A 13,753-nucleotide genomic window follows, 5' to 3' on the forward strand; every position below is an offset into this window, starting at 1 on the left:
AACCCTACTCCTGCACCCATCACCTCTCACACCCAATCCAAAATACCCCTTTGCAGTCTTCTATTTCTCAGGGTATATAGACATTCTATTCAATATAGACATTTACTCAAGCCAAAAACCTTGAAGTCATCCTGGACTCCCTCTTTCTGTCATATCCCACACCTAATTATAAACAAACATTGTCAATTGTTCTCAAAATGTACTCAGACTCTAATCATTTCTCACTCTGTCCAATGCTGCCATATCTATCCAAATCACTAATTTTATCCATTAAAAGTAATGGCTAAACCACATAAACTGAACTCCCAGGCTAAAAAGTAAATATTAAACTTAATCTCAAAAATATTTTTTCTGTTATTTAAAAGCATTCAAATATTTAAACCTTGACATTATAGTATAAGAATTATAATTTTTATTACTATAGAACACATTTTAACTGAAATCACTTTTAAATGAGGGTGGTATGTGAGGGCAAACTCTTCTGTTTTAGGATACTGCTGATAGTGATGCTATCACCAAGGTAACATCTTCTTTCCTTTTTTAATTTTATTTATCTATTTATTTTTGTCTGTTGTTGGGGGCCAGAGTGAGGTACTCCGCCCGTGGCAAAGGTCATGAGGAAGGAGGCTCGACATATGCAAAGGCGGGATCGAGCCTCAGGAATCCCCCTGGAAATCCTCGAGCATCTACCCCTATAACCAGAGCCTGCCTACTTTACTACTTTGTGCTCTCACCTACACCTCTGACTTTACGGGGGGCTGTCCCCCACCACCTCTTTTGGAGAAGGAGTTAACCTAGAGCTCCGGTTAATAAAAACTCCTGGGCGTGACAAGAGTGTTTCAACCTACAAACTCCTCTGAAGGTTCTCTAGCCTGCCTGACAGGCTTGTCCGGCCACATGTGATTGCTCACAGCCTCCCAACTGTGAGAGGCACGAGATGCTTTAAACCTTCTAAAAACAGGTTCCTTAGAGAAGTTAGAAAATTATTAGTATAAGTATAATGGGCTGATTAGAAATTGTATTGGTGAAGGGTTTTTCATTTGTTGAGCCAATGTTTGTTGCTAAGACTCCACATCCCCTGCCCTTACACACATTAATGAATATATAGAAGAAATAAGTATTAACCTTTGATATTAATCACGTTAGACCTTAGGCTAAGTAAATTCTTTCCTTAACTAAAACCCACTATACCCTCACCCTATATGAATGTAACTTTATTTGGGTGGCGTGTGTTTTAAGAATAATCACCCCTGGAGAAATAAGTGTCCTGGTTGACTGACCACTGTCACAAGGAGAGGGTCATAAATTGTCAGCAGGCCCCCCTGGCCAGAAGATGATGTAACACCTCTAAGACCTCTGTATACATTTGTATGAAGCACCTGACTTTGATATGTCAGGACTGCTGACCCCACGTGACTTTTGCATAACATCTCAGTGTATAAAAGTAGACCATGGAAAATAAAGAATTGGGATCAGTTTCTTGAAATACTGGTCTCCCCATGTCTCTCTCTCTCTCACTCTGGCTGAGTCTACATCTGGAGCGCGGAACCCACCAAGCTTACTAATTTTGCCTGGGCTTCTAAGATCCGACCGGGGAGGCCTCAGTGTCTCCTCTCCTTCGGGAGAACGGAAGGACGCCTGAGGCCTACGTAAGTGGTGCAAGCTTCTTGTCTTGAAGTTTTATTGGTCTCCCGCGTAAACCAAGCTACTCAGCCTCTTTTCTCCACTAAATTTTCCTACTGAGCTATCCTCATTCTATTACTCCTTACATCTCTAATTAATATCTAATTGAAGCTATTGTATCCTGATCCTCGCCGATGCCATCCCTGCTTCGAATACCCTGGATCAGCCGGGGCTGGACCCCGGCAGTCTGTGCTGGGTCTTCATTGCTTTTGCACAGGTTTTCTCTAGTTGTAGTAAGTGGGGGCTACTCTTCATTGCTCTGCACAGGATTCTCATTGTGTTGGCTTCTCTTGTTGCAAAGCACAGGCTCTAGGGCACTTGGGCTTCAGTACTCGCAGCACACGGGCTCAGTCATCGTGGCACACAGGCTTAGTTGCTCCAGAGCATGTGGAATCTTCCCAGACCAGAGATCGAACCCGTGTCCCCTGCATTGACAGGCAGATTCTTGTCCACGGCACTATCAAGGAAGTCCTTTCCTTCTTTTCTAACAGTAGCTCACATAAGACTTACCTTCTTAACTCCTGAATTTGAAGATTTGGTTGAGGGTAGTGATCACTTGTCCCACAACAAATTCTACAAACTCTGGGCATTACCTGAGAAAGATGCTTCCTGACAAACTTCAGAGGCTTTTTGTAAGATTGTCGCCCTTGCAGGTATCTGGTATTTCTAATATTTTTGCATGTATTTGCCATTTCACACAATCACTTAAAAAGTCTGTCCTTAAACCTTGAATCTAAAAAGATGGCAACAGAATAATTTCCTTTGAGACAACGAAATGAGCTCTGACTTTCCATCTATATATCAATTTTTGTTTCATGAGCACCCATATTAGTACCTTCTCTGTAGTCAAATGCTAGAAGAATCATGTAACCTAGCATGTAAGATATCTGCATGATCAATATACTTCATATCGGTCATTTCTTCAGTGGGGTCTAAAAACAAACTACTTTCTCTTCAAGCAACCCTTTGACTGAGTGAATCCTGTCATGTTGATATTTTTGTCTGCCAAATATCATCAAACCTTTCTCTTAAGTACCCTGTTTGAACACTTTTCTTAAGTTCTTGACAATGAGGTTCAAAGATTTCTTGTAGCTCATGAAACTTGTCTTTGGCTGAAGAGAAATCTTGACAGTGCCTACTGTCTGCTGATGGGTTGAAATCCTGTTATATTTGTCCAGGTGGTAATTACTTTCTGAACACACACCAAAAGGTGTGATTCAAAATATCAGTTGTGATTCTCAGATCACACACAGCCTTCACCATGTCAGTTTCATTGTCAGTGACAATCACATTATTGTTCAGTTGCTAAGTCCTATCCAACTCTTCACAACCTCATGGACTGCAGCACACCAGGCTTCCCTATCCATCACTATTTCCCAGAGTTTACTCAAACTCATGTTCATTGAGCCCATGATGCCATCCAACTATCTCATCCTCTGTCATCCCCTTCTCCTCCCGCCTTCAATCTTTCCCAGCATTAGGGTCTTTTCCAATGAGTCAGTTCTTTGCATCAGGTGGCCAAAGTACTGGAGCTTCAGCTTCAACTTCAATCCTTCCAATGTATATTCAGGTCTAATTTCCTTTAGGATTGATTGGTTTGATCTCCTTGCAGTCCAAGGGACTCTCAGAGTCTTCTAGTCACGTGACATGACAATTTCTCTTCTCATTTTCTATTCAATAACTATTTCTTCAGTGAGACTCACTATGTTGTTGGCTGTTGAGAGACTTAACATCTTTCAGCAAACTACCAAAGTGAAACAGAGTTGAATTTATCATTAATCCACCAGGCTGTCAAACTTTGAAAAAGACATGTGGCTCTCTCTGCATGCCGAAATGTCTGATGTATGGTTTACTAAAGTAGTACACTTAATGATGATGTTACTGCCTTTGTGTTCAAAGCAGACATAATTCAGAAAAAGAGATTTTCAGTAGCATGTTTTGTAGAAGAAACTTTAATCTAAGATTCATGTGCATACCTTAAAAATCCTTCTATTGAAAATTGAAATAGACTATGGATAATTGTCAACAGACTATAACAGTCATTTTCACAATCCTTTTATTTAAAAGCTTAGGCTTCACAAGTTCCTAAGTCTAAGGAATCATCTTCCAAAAGGATTCTAACAAAGTCTGTGTTTCTAGACTTGTCATATAAACAAAATGTGTTTCAGGTACCTCATTTTTCTCTAACTCATTTTCTTCCTAGTTTTTAGCATGTCTTAATCAAAGATTAGTTTTCATGGATGTTGTTGAGCATGATTAGAGTCTTTCATCCCTATGAAATTTTGAGGTGCTGAAATTAACATTCTGCTTTTAATCCATCCTCACAAGATGAGAAGAAATCCCAAATAAACCATCTCTATGAAACACTCATGGACTAAATGAAATTAAATAACTAAAACTTAGATACAGTTCTCAAAAATTAATTTATTGTTATGAATATGAGCATATAAACTACAAAGATTATAATAATTATATAGCTAAGTATTCTCATCATTATTACTATTACTACTACTCTTAACTGTTATTAGCAGTTTAGTAATAGTCAATATTTTTATAAACATGTTAGTATAAATATATATAATATTCTTCCTAAAATTATATAGATAGCACATTATCTCATAATTTTATTAGTTGTCAATCTGTTTTCTTATTAAACTATTTGAAAATACTTAATGTTTGCTTTTTTACATAAAATTGACAACTTTGACCACCATCACTAATTATTTTTCCCTTATAATATATATACATTTATGCTTCAATCAAGTGATAAAATTTCAGCATGTAAAACATATAGTGACATTTTTCCCTCCAAAAAAGTGCTTGCTGATATTTGATAGTGAAGAAAGCTGAGTGCCGAAGAATTGATGCTTTTGAACTGTGGTGTTGGAGAAGACTCTTGAGAGTCCCTTGGACTGCAAGGAGATCCAACCAGTCCATTCTGAAGGAGATCGGCCCTGGGTGTTCTTTGGAAGGAATGATGCTAAAGCTGAAACTCCAGTACTTTGGCCACCTCATGCGAAGAGTTGACTCATTGGAAAAGACTGATGCTGGGAGGGATTGGGGGCAGGAGGAGAAGGGGACGACAGAGGATGAGATGGCTGGATGGCATCACTGACTCGATGGACGTGAGTCTGAGTGAACTCCAGGAGTTGGTGATGGACAGGGAGGCCTGGCGTGCCGCGATTCATGGGGTCACAAAGAGTCAGACACGACTGAGCATCTGAACTGAACTGAACTGAACTGAATTACTTAGGTTTCCTGGCTATGCATGACGGTAACCCTGAGGTTATTGACCACACAAAGTTCAGAGATGCCAAGAATGACAGTGAAGCAGGTCCCGCTATCTGGCTTTGAAGGCAGAGTCCAAGATAAAAAGATCTTGGCCGCACACCAAAGGATGATCTCGGTGACATTCCTATATACGTGTGTGTTCTCACCCCTACCCAGGATATTAGCTTCATGAATGCAGGGAGTTTTTAAATTCATTGTTGTATCTTAGGTGCTTTGCCCAAAACCAAACACATAGAAGACACTCAGTAAAATTTGACAAATGGATGAATGAATACTATGCAGCTGTTATAAAAAACAAAAACTGTCTATGACAGTCCCCTGCTATCCACAAGGGATAAATTCCAATCCCAGTCAATGCCTGAAACCAAACCCTATACATATACGTATGTGTATATACATACACATATGTATACTATGTATTTTTCTATATACACATACCTATGATAAAGTTTAATTTATGTTAGAGCACTAGATTAGCAACACTAATAAAATAGAACAACAAAATATATTGTAATAAAAGTTCCGTGAATATGATCCTTCTCTCTCTCCTTCTCTCTCAAAATATCTTGTTGTACAAATGTAATGCCTTTTTCATCTTTACTAAGCATTTATCCTGCACTGCGGCCACAATTGAGGTGCTATGGCAAAACTAGCACAAATTTCTTTTTCTTCCTTCACAATTTCAAAGGTTGATTTGTTCCTATGATAGCAAATTCAGCATATGATTTTTTTTTTCTTTACTTTTTAAGTCAAGAACTTTCACCTTTTCACTTACAGGAAACACATTAAGGCTACTCTTTGGCTCATATAAATTGCCAGTGTTACCACTCTTACATTTTGCCATCTTTACTAAGTAAAATAAAAGTGACTTGAATACAAGAACTCTGATACCAAGGCAGTCGACTTGCTAACCCACTAAGTGACTACTGTGTGGGATACACTGGACAAAGGGATGACTCATGACCCAGGCAGGACAAAACCGGATGATGAGAGATTTCATCACACTACTTAGAGCAGCGCACAAATTAAAACTTATACATTGCTTATTTCTACAATCTGCTATTGAATATTTTGTACTGCCGTTGGCCAAGCGTAATTGAAATTGTGGAAAATGAAACCACAGATAAGGGGGGAAATTGTACTTTTATTGACATGAAAAGATGTCTACAACATATTAATACAGTGTAGTATGCCTTTTATATAGATAGTTATTTTGCTTGCTATGGTATCTTAAGGAGCTGGCTTACAGTCTGAGATATGGGAGGACTTAACAAACACATCTTGAACAAATGAATTAATGAAACAAATACAGTAACTGCCATGTGGTTGCACTCCCTTCCTCCAGTCTTTCAATCTTCCAAACCATCTTCCTTCATTCATTCATCCATTTATTAATACGTCCATGCAATCAATGCCATAAGAGTGATTTAGCATTCAAGTCTGATGACATTTTCCTGCCCCAAATTCTGTAATGGCTCCCTATAACCTCCAGGATAAATTCTAGCAGCTGTAACAGGGCATGCTAACACTTTTTATCATCTGATCTCAGCAAACCAAAGCAGACGTATCTCTTGCTGCAGTCTCCTCCTCATTTCCTCATGCCCTCCTATGCCTTAAGCGTTAGCAACACCAATTGTTGTAATTCGCTAGGTACGCTAATACCATGTTCCTTCAATGTTTCTGACAAGCAACCTGCTGCCACTCTTATCTTTGTTCCTCTGTATTTAACATGTCCTTTTTCTCTGTCTGCTTTTAAGATTTTGCCTTTATCACTGGTTTGAGCAATCTGATTTTTTTTTTTTTCCTGGACATCCTGGCTTGGGGGATCTTAGTTCCCCAACCAGGAATCAAACCTCTGTCCTCTGCAGTGGAAGTGGGGAGTCTTAATCACTGAACCACAAGGGAAGCCCCAGCAACTTGATGATGATGTGCCTTCATGTGGCTTTCTTCATATCTCTTGCACTCAGATTTCATTTAAAGTTTTTACTAAATTTGGGAACTTTTCAGCAACTATCTCTTCAAATATGAGTATTTTTGTCCCCATCCCCCAATCCCTTCTCTCCTATGAGACTCCAACTTCATGTATATTAACCACTTGAAGTTCTCTCATAGCTACTGATGCTCTTTGCTTTTAAAACATTTTTTTTTAATCTGGCTTCATTTTGGATAGTTTCTATTTTTGTGTCCTTGAGTTTACTTCTCTTTTCCCAAGTGTAATTTGCCATTAAGTACATTGTGATTTTTACCCCAAGCTTTATAGTTTTCATCTCTAGAAGTTCAGTTTGGGTCTTTCTTATGTCTTCCATTTCCCTGTTTAACTGTTTGAACATACAGAATAACTATAACTGTTTAAATGTACTTGTTTGCTAATTCTAACATCTGTGTCAGTTGCAGGCTGGTTTTGATTGATTAATTATTTTCCTTGTTACAGGTCATGTTTTCCTGCTTCTTTGTATGCCTGGTAATCTTTGTTTTAATGACAGACATCGTGAATTTTAACTTGCTGGGTGCTGAGTATTTTTGTACTCACATAAATATTTGTGAATTATGCCCAGGATGCAGTTTAATTACTCAGAAATAGTTTGTCTTTCTTGAGTGTTGCTTTTATGATTTGCTATGCAGGTCCCAATTGGTATTCCCATCTAGGGTTAATTAATCCCTGCTACTGAGTTTTCTACACAATCACCCTAAACTATAAACTTGCCAGTTTGGCTTATGGGAATAAAAAACATTTCTGGAACTGTGTTAATGCCAAGGACTATTTCCTAAACCTTTTAAAAAATTTCCCCCTCTACCTACCTTGAGTAGGACTTAAGACTTCCCTGGTGGCTCAGACAGTAAAGCGTCTGCCTACAATGCGGGAGACCCGGGTTCAATCCCTGGGTCAGGAAGATCTCCTGGAGAAGGAAATGGCAACCCACTCCAGTATTCTTGCCTGGAAAATCCCATGGATGGTGGAACCTGGTAGGCTACAGTCCATGGGATCACAAAGAGTCGGACACGACTGAGCATCTTTATTTACCCACCTTGAGTAGTTTTCTTACACACATGCACTAAGTCATCTGCTAATTTTTCAAAGAAAACTTCTGCAAATCTCCAGGGTTCTCCCTATGTGTAGCAATTCCTTCTATTATTTTGTCTTGCAAACTCTAGCTGCCTTGGTCTCCCCAGGCTCACAGCTCCATCTCTTCAATTTAGGAATCTGCCAAACTCTGCCTGGGTTCCCTGTCAGTGATGTTTTTAATATTCACTTTTACTAATTTTTTCCTTAATGCACACTGATGTTTTTGAATCAGAGATGGATTTCTTATTATATTCACAACAAAATCAGTAGAGTAATAGTGCAATGTCCCTCCCCCATGCCTCCAAAGTAACTTGATGAGAACCAGATATAAACATTTGTGGTATGTGGATGACAAGCTCAACTCATAAGTGAAGAACACAAAACAAGTTGCCTGTTCTTGCATACAAGAGAAAGAGGCAACTGCCTCCCCTTCTACACCTGAGAATCCCCTTGGAAATGTCTTGCTCTAACCCTTTGGAATGTAAATAAATCTCTCCAGGGGAAAAATAATCCCTATGTCTCCAGATTTACAACTCAGAGATGTATCCAAATTCTAAGTTCCATCCCCTCTTGAAATGTAAACACATATCTCTGGCAGTAGGTAAATCTCTCTGGAGTTCTCACTCTCTATACAGTTATAAATTAACTTCTAAGACTAGCTCTCAGAATATATTCCAAGTTAAGTAAAATTTGCTAAGAAATCCTTAACTGTGTGGAAACATAAACATATTTTCTCTATAATCACATCTTCCCTATACCTTGACCTGGAAACTTTTATATCAGTAAACCAAAACAATTGTATGACTGACTTGTTAGTTTCCCATCTCTCATGGATCACTATCCTTTATTGCCCCCTGTTCTGTGTCTTGAAAACTGTTGTTCTATATATTTTCCTTAGTTTTATTGGTTGGTCCAGGTGGAAGAGTAAATCTAGTGTCTGTTATTCCATCTTGGAAGGGAGTAAAAGACCCATGCTGTTTTATGGTTCCTTGACTTTGTACTTACTCTTTCCTCGGTTTGGTATACACTCCACCACCAAAACACCTATTCTTGTCATGCTGCTAAGTCGCTTCAGTTGTGTCCGACTCTGTGCAACCCCATAGACGGCAGCCCACCAGGCTCCCCCATCCCTGGGATTCTCCAGGCAAGAACACTGGAGTGGGTTGCCATTTCCTTCTCCAACCCATGGAAGTGAAAAGTGAAAGTCAAGTCGCTCAGTCATGTCCAACTCTTAGCAACCAATGGACTGCAGCCTACCAGGCTCCTCGGTCCATGGGATTTGCCAGGCAAGAGTATTGGAGTGGGGTGCCATTGCCTTCTCCGATTCTTGTCATACATCTGTCAAAATTTACATCTTTCGGTCTCAGCTCAGGGCACTGGCTCACATGTAAGTTTTCCTTGACTCTTTCATGCACATTTGGGTGCCTATAGAAGAGAAGGGAGCACCAGAGGATGAGATGGTTGGATGGCATCGCTGACTCAATGGACATGAGTTTGAGCAAATTCCAGGAGATAGTGAAGGACAGGGAAGCCTGGCATGCTGCAGTCCAAAGAGTCAGACATGACTGAGTGACTGAACAACAACAAAACTGAGCATGGCTGGTTCCTGCAAACATGCATCCTGTCCCTAATTCTAACATAACCTTCATTTTAGCATAACACTTCTCCATGCATCCACGTACTTCAAGAGAGGCTCATCGCATCCCTTCTCCAGATTCTAAGGGTATTTCATTCTTCTTGGCAGTGATTTATAGAGGATAGGCACATAATCCATGTCTGGCCAATGAGATGAGAGAAGTCGGCTAGTGGACTTCCAGAAAAAAATTCTTTGCTCCTGAAAAAAGAAAAATAAAGAAATGTTTTTCCTTGTTCTTCTATACATTGTAATATTTGGATGTGCTTGGATATTGTGTCTCCTTACTAAACACTGTGAGAATTAAGCCACCACTATTAGAGCAGAAAGATAGAATCTGGGTCACTGATGGCATCCTTGGGCAGCAGTCTTCCAACATAGTCATGTGCCATAATAAATTTTCAAATTACTTAAGACAATTTGAGTTGAGTTTCTATTTCTTTCAGCCAAACAGCCAGCCTCACCAATGAACTACCTTTATCCCCAAGCTCCTATAGCATCTTGTATGTGCCTCATTTTCAACTGCCATTGGCTGAACATCTATCTTCCTCCAGATTCCAAGCCTCTTTGAAAGCCAAGAGGACACACTGCATTATGTCTCTTAGAATCAGGGCTTGATACAGAGTAGGGGTGCAAGGCATGGAAACGAATGACTGTTCACCAGTCAATCTTTTCAGAAGGTTGTCAGATTTCTGTCAATAGTATTATATATTATTATACAGTAGCATATATTACAAGAATATTTATTAAAAACTTCACTATATGCAAACTACATGCATCGTCTCGTGCAATCTTCCCCAAAACGCTCTGGAGTATACTGTTATAATACTGCATTCATTTTACAGCAGGATAATGAAAGTTGGGAGGCTTCCCAGGTGGTACAGTGGTAAAGAATTTGCCTGCCAATGCAGGAGAGGCGGGAGATTCAGGTTCAACCCTGGGCCAAGAAGATCCCCTGGAGTAGGAAATGGCAACCTATGCCAGTATTCTTGCCTGGAAAATTCCATGGACAGAGGAGCCTGGCAGGCTACAGTCCATGAAGCTGCAAAGTTGGACACAACTGAGCACACAGAGTACATAATGAAGGTTGGGAAAGTTTGGTGACTTGCCCAATCTTATACAACTAGGAAGTGATGGAACCTGGACCAGGACATGTCAGGAGCTCAGCGAAGCTTTCTGGCGTCAAAGTGGCCAGTTAAACCATCAAGCAAAAATGGAAGTGGCAGTGAGTCTTTACTCACTACCACACATAGTACAAGAGGTTCAAGCGAGAGAAAGCACCGAGTGCCCCCTATTCCTCCTCCCCTGAAATGACACACTGCTCAAGAGTCAGGTGAATTAGTGCAGATATGGAGGTGGTCTCACTGTTGGGGGACCCCAAACAAAAGACTCCTGGGGCCTGGGCAGAGGTGGGAAGAGCTGGGAGTATGAAAGTAATGAGTACTGAGTCAGAGTAAGGGAAAGTGTCTTCAAGGTTTCTCCCTCCTCCTACCCAACCCATAAAGAGACCTTCGTAGAGGCATCTGAAGAAGATCTCAGACCAAGTGCACACGTAAAGAGACCTCAGACTGAAGGCACCTGGGTCAGGAATGCACAGATGCAAAGAACATGACCAGCCAGAGGGAACTGAAGCTTTGACAGCATCTCCCTTCAGAGAAACTGTTTCGCACGGGCTGTGTGCAGGTGAAACCTGTCAGGTAGAGCCTTGGTGATTGCCTTAAGATTGGACCCAAAAAACACACATTGGTTTTTCCAGCCAGGAGTCAGACTCCTCAGGATCCAAGTCTCTTAACCACTAGATCTTTTCTTTGAGTAAATGACCTTATCTTATTAATTTCTATCTCCCCAGCAAAGTCTAACACTGGACTTTAGCCCATGATACATATAATAAAAGTGAATTGAATTGAGTTATAGAGAGTAGTGAGAGAGAGAGAGATAGTTGCTGACATTCAAATACTAACCAAAGATTCTGCCATGGTTTAACTGTCTTTCTTTTTAAAGGAATAAACTGATATTTCAGAAGCATAATCCAATAGTTCCAGGAAGATATTTTCAGGATGCTATTAATGAGATCTCCTCAATAAATTCTAAAATTTTTCAAATGTTTCATTTATCCCTTTTTCACCTTGTCATTGAACTAATAAGTATTTCATCAACTATCATAAAATTCCAGATTCTTTTCCTTTTTCAACACCAAGCAAGATATGTAGATATCCAATAAGTATTCATTAATGAAGATGGCGAAGGTCAACTTGATATGTTTTTCCCCTAATTGCTCCTGAAGACCCTTAGCATCTTTTAGACTTGATTTGAAAGCTTTAGAAGAGCACATTTCAAATCTATATATTATTAATTAACATTACTAGCTTTGCCATTTTTCTTTGTTCAAAAGGCTTTGGTGTCATTAATTACATATTCAGAGTGATGGGAATAGATTCAGTTTAATCTAAAAACCCTAATTCATTAAACCATTTCTGCACTGTTGAAATCGAGAGTTGGGAGAATAGCATTCTGTTCTGGGGTCATTCTTTCTTCTCCCTCTTTCAGTTGGGATAGTAAAGCAGGGTGATACAAGTCAGTTTGCAAAGTCAAAGGTAGAAGATATATCTTTTATAGCTACACAACAACAACAAGAAAACTTATCCATTAGTGTCTGGTTTCCCCACATTAATATGTGGGGATGTGTTAATACACATCCCTAAAGAGAGAACCCCAAGGAAGGTGTTAAATGAAAACACAAAGTGAATTTACACATGTATTTTTTAAGTAACCTGGCCTTTATAGAAGTTGAATGCTCTCTGGGATTGTTCACTTCCCAAAACTTCCCCTTGACCAGGCCTCTCTAACACTTTCCCACCTCTACTCCCTCTGTGAACCAGCCCACCACATACACACATACACACACACACACACACCCTCACTATCTTTAAGCCTGTATGTTGCCAGACTCTCCAGCGTGTGGAAATGCCACCTTAAGGACTTGTTAAGATCACCTGAACACTAGAGGGAATCAACAGCAGATCAGATGATACAGAAGAACTGATCAGCAATCTGGAAGACAAAATAGCAGGAATCATTCAGTCAATACCTATCAATAATAATTTTATCGTAAATGAAATACATGTTACAATCAAAAGACAGAGGGGCTAAATGGACCAAAAAAGTGAGACGCATCTATATGCCACCTACAAGAGACTCAGATCTAAAGACACACACAGAGTGAAAGTGAAGTGATGGAAAAACTTCCGTAAAAACTGAAACAAAAAACATACAGCTGGGGTTATCCATAGTCATATCAAACAAAGTTGTTCTAACCTATTCAGATCCGCAGGGAAAAGGCATTATATTTACTGAACAGCCTTCCTCCCTAGCATAGCATACCCCTCTACACTCTACAAATGTTAGACAATTATTCCGACAGACACTTATTTTAGCTCTGGGTTTCTAGCTCCACTTGAGTTTTTGAAGTCTCAGCTTCAGTTTTCTTAACAGATACTTAAAGTGAGATTTTACAAGGTGAGTTTCTAGTTTCTTCTCCAATCAGGCTTCTTCCCCAGCTAAAGTTAGTGTCCTCACTGAGGCCCCTTTTCTCCCTTGCCTGCCCTTCTTTCCTACCATATACCAGCCCTTCCTCCCCAAATATATTGTCTTTTAAGGCATTTTAGATCATAGCCTGTTATCTCATGATCCCATAAATAAGATAAAAATAGACGGCAGAGGACATAGAGTCACTGAAGCAGCCAGCAGCATCTCTCTTTTAAATTGGAAAGAATATGCATTCTGGCACAAGGGTTGGGGTAATATTTTGGGCTCTGAGAAGAGGGGAGTTGGAAAGGTCAAGGGAACTGTGTATTTTGGTACATAAAAGAAACCCTGCTAGAATTGCTTCAAGGATGGAGTCTATGATTTTCTTTTCATTAAATTAGTTGACTGACTATAGCAAATCACAAATTCCAAAGAGAATTCAAATGAAGGAAATATATAAGATCAGCACTGGAAGTTTGCATTTAACTCAGGCATAAACTTCTGATCTTAAACAGGGAGAACTAACTCCTTTGATATGTAAAATAAGTTCAAAACTA

At 39.6% G+C, this 13,753-nt stretch overlaps 1 long non-coding RNA gene across 1 annotated transcript in view; it reads right to left on the minus strand.

Moving 5' to 3' along the window:
* The window catches only part of LOC139183649 (uncharacterized), a 33,449-nt gene extending 20,718 nt beyond the window's left edge, over positions 1-12,731 (minus strand). The window contains exons 1-2 of the long non-coding RNA XR_011567228.1: positions 12,665-12,731; positions 9,721-9,872 (exon numbers count right to left, since the gene is read on the minus strand). This is a non-coding gene — a long non-coding RNA (uncharacterized lncRNA). The remainder of the gene's footprint in view (positions 1-9,720; positions 9,873-12,664) is intronic.
* Positions 12,732-13,753: the final 1,022 nt, after the last annotated feature.

This window comes from Bos indicus, chromosome 6, assembly GCF_029378745.1.
Source record: "Bos indicus isolate NIAB-ARS_2022 breed Sahiwal x Tharparkar chromosome 6, NIAB-ARS_B.indTharparkar_mat_pri_1.0, whole genome shotgun sequence".
Classification (NCBI taxonomy): Eukaryota; Metazoa; Chordata; class Mammalia; order Artiodactyla; family Bovidae; genus Bos; species Bos indicus.